Source organism: Triticum dicoccoides, chromosome 7A (genome assembly GCF_002162155.2).
Source record: "Triticum dicoccoides isolate Atlit2015 ecotype Zavitan chromosome 7A, WEW_v2.0, whole genome shotgun sequence".
NCBI lineage: Eukaryota > Viridiplantae > Streptophyta > Magnoliopsida > Poales > Poaceae > Triticum > Triticum dicoccoides.
In genome coordinates this window covers 149,738,981-149,742,729 of record NC_041392.1, presented here as the reverse complement: position 1 = coordinate 149,742,729, position 3,749 = coordinate 149,738,981, and the positions used below count along the sequence as shown (strand labels likewise).

General features: G+C 50.6%; 1 long non-coding RNA gene across 1 annotated transcript; it reads left to right on the top strand.

Annotated features, from left to right (window-relative positions):
• Positions 1-319: 319 nt before the first annotated feature.
• LOC119327907 lies at positions 320-983 on the top strand. Its single transcript, XR_005158747.1, has 2 exons — positions 320-386; positions 453-983. It is a non-coding gene; the product is annotated as an uncharacterized LOC119327907 (long non-coding RNA).
• Positions 984-3,749: the final 2,766 nt, after the last annotated feature.

Below are 3,749 nucleotides of genomic sequence, written 5' to 3'. Positions count from 1 at the left end.
GAAGGCAGCGACCGCATTTACTGCCCGGTAGTGACAACGGCTACCCGCATCAGGCGTGTGAGGGAGATTGCATTGGTCACCGTTCAGTCGGCTAGCTGGGCGACGCTCCTCGCTGGCTATTTAAACGCCATCCTTCCTTGCTTTGGATGGCCATTCCAAGCTTCTCCCATTCTCCATTATTCTCAGATTATCTGGGCTTGCAAAGCATGTGTTCGTCCATGTCCCATAGCAGTGCGACACCACCGCCATCTCATCACACGAGCAACTAGATGCCGCCACTCCCGCTCATCCGTTGCCCTGAATGCAACGCCGGCTACATCCTGTGGTTTGTCTCCGGGACAGAACTAAACCCAGGGAGGCACTTCTACAAGTGCGAATGGCATGGGGTAAGTTTTTTCATATCCTCGCAGCTCATGTTCACCGGGGCATGCTGATTCTTGTTCATTCTGCAGCATGGAGGGTGCAAGTTTTGGAAGTGGGAGAACAAGTACATACAGTACTTAAGCCAGCGGTGGGGACATCTGATTTCGCACGCGTCGGTTCATCGCCACGTCGCGCTGCTCGAGCAGAACCATGCATTCCTGAAGAACATATTGATGCTGTGCCTCGCGAATTTGGTGGTCATGGTCACTATCTTCCTCCTCAAGTTCTAAAGCACCACCCCGTCCTGCGTACGTAGTGTCGTACTCATACATGCCTTCGTCTTGCTGCCGCTCAGTGGAGTTTGATGTACCCACCACATTGCCATGGCCATGAACAGGGAAATGTCGTAGTCACACATGGGCTGTATCCCCTCTGCGTAGGGAATGCCGTTTCCTTTTCGTATGTTACAGTATCTCTAGCGATCTGCATGTATCAGTTAGTACGTCCAGCTTGCCCATGCAAGGGCGGGAGCTGCTAAGTGCAATTAATTATGTACCCCCCGCCGTTGTAATTAGACTGTCTCTAATCAAGAAACAGATGCAAACACGTATTTTTTGTAAGAGAGAGTGGAGTCATGAGTCATCGCCCAGTCGTCGTCCGCCATGCACTTGAATGCACCAATAAGAGAAGGCGATGCGCCCCATCAATGCCACACCCATGATTAATTGATTGCTCCAATTACGACGGCCTGCAACGGAGCAGAAGACGCCAGGGCACGCGTGCTCTATAAATTGAGCTCCCGCGGCCCGAGCCTCGACCGACACACCACACGGTTCCTTCGTCTGGTAGCACACAGCCACAAACACGTGATTCACCGTCTCTGTAAACACCACCGCCGTCGCCGTGCTGTGGCCGTCGCCGGACACCGGTAACGGTAAGGTAAGCATCTTCTTCTCGTTGCTCCTTTCTTTCATTCTGTACTCGTGAAGGTGTAATCAATCCCCCTTGTCCGTGCGTGTGTGCGTGTGTATGCAGATGGATGAACCCATGCACCCCCAGGGCACGAACGACACGAGCAACCCCTCCCCAACGTCACGCTGCTCTCCAACAAAAGTACGTGCCATGCTTGATTCCTTTGATGACTTCAAACAATCTCTTGTCGAGGAGATGGGTTTTGAAGGCATACTGGAGGTGCCACATTTGCCAAGGATTAGCCTGAGATTAAGTATATGGATCATGGCTAGAGTTGATGAGTTGTCTAGAACTATTTACATCCGTCCTGGCAGACAAATGTCCTTCAGGGCAGCGGACGTGTTCAAAGTTTTTGGAGTACCGTCTGGCCGCGTACATATACAGAAAGCGTCGATCGCCGAGACAAACCACGTGCGCGATGTGCTTAGTATAAACTCGAGCGGTAAAAACCTATTATCTGCTGTCGAGAAAATACTAGTTAGACCAATAGACGAGTCAAGTTCTAAACTCGAGATAGACAGTTTCAAAATGGCATTTGTCATTTTCATAATGGGGCATCTGCTTGCCCCGTTGACGACCCACGATCACACAAACACGCATTACTGGGGGGCACTCGTCCAGATAGACCATGTTAGCGAGTTTGATTGGTGCGAGTACGTGATAGAAGAGTTGATGGTTGCATGTTCAAGAGTAAAAGCAGATCTCAAGGCAGGACGGCCTGTCACGTATCTCCACGCCTGCCATTTATTCTTGCAGGTTAGTTTCAGGATTTCTACCGCTAGAATCAATTGTGCCCATACGCATGTTTAACATTTTATTTTATGTAAATAGGTCTTTTACCTAGACAACCTTGATCTCGGGATTTTCAACCTACCGCACACTACATTCCCTCGAATAGCTGTGTTCGACGACATGCAGTTCAGGCGTATGCTTTAAAGTGCAGCGTTGGGGGGAAAGGTAGTACAGACTTCTCCGGCGCAATGGTCCTGTTCTTGAATTTCCGATTTTTATTATTCACCTCTAAAAACCACGTTTTGATTTTATGAACCCAGATCCTTCAACCGCAATTATATCAACTGTACAGATCCGCGAGGCTGATCAGGTGTGCTATACCAGGAGTGCGTGGGACACCCCACCAGATCCAGTTGGCCGCGCGGCTCCCATGCTGCCCGGCCTACCATGCAACAGAGTACAGGCGCTAGCTAGGCCACACGGGACCCACACCATCGCTAATCCGCAGCCGATCTCGTTCAGGCTGCCCCAAGTGCCGCATGGAGCGTCACCCACTCCAATCACACCAGCTCCTCTTTTCCCACGCATGCCGACCGGAGGCGACTTCTCTACGTATCTAAAGAATAATTACCCAAAACTGGTATGCCAATCATTTTGTAATCAACGATCATTTTTTTGCTGCATGCGCGCATCTATTTCATCGGGCACGCCACATTATCCGACTTCGATAAATAAGGCTTGACTGGTCTGCCCCAGGCAAGTTCGAGTGTCGGGATGCTGATGAAGCGGCACAATGCCACCACTTTTAGGATTGCAAACACCCTCAAGACTGACTTAATACAGGAGAACACTCAGTTTCTCAACTCGCTAGTTAGTGAGCTCGGCGAGGGGTGCATATGCTGCAGCCTCCGATCGGTACCATGCATCATCACGACACCTGCCCCCTCGGGTTCTCCGCAGTGCATGAACATCTACCGTCGCAAGCTAGAAATGACCGAATCCAATGGTACACCCATTACTTGCACTCGTGGCTAATTATTCCCCCACCGGCTAGACGAATAAACCCTTTTGTTTCATTTTTTCATAGGGGAAAGCTCTTCTGGTCAGAAGTTCACGTCATCAGCCTCGTCCGGGCCTAAGAAGAGGAAAGGGCCACTTGTCCCAGATGTGTTTTTTTACCGATTGATTTCGCGATTTCGTGTTCTTTTCTTCGTGCTAAGCGGGACAAGCCTTTTTACTGATTAGACATATCTTTCCCGGCAGACCAGGAGACCACCAGCGCGGCGGGTTTTGTCACGCCCACACAAGCCAAAACCTTGTTCACAAGTCAATCACCAGCAGATGAGCAGAAGGGGTGGTGGGACGGGCTCACGGGTTTGATTATGTTGATGGACGGAGATGCAGCGCACCCGGCCGACGCGGTCCTGTTCGGCCAGGCTTCATCTGAATTGCCACCGAAGCAAGAGCGGGCGCACGCGGGGTTCGCCGTGTCGCACTGGATTGATGGCAAATGCCGTCCAAGTTTTCAAGTCCCTGTATGGAAAGCCATCGACGGATTCCTGAAGAGCATCTCAATTGAAGAAATCGAAAGGTACATGCAACCCACTTCGTCAATCCTCGTACCAAAACCAGTAATGTTCTTCATGCACGAACTAACACTTTTTGTCCATAGGCCTTTTGTA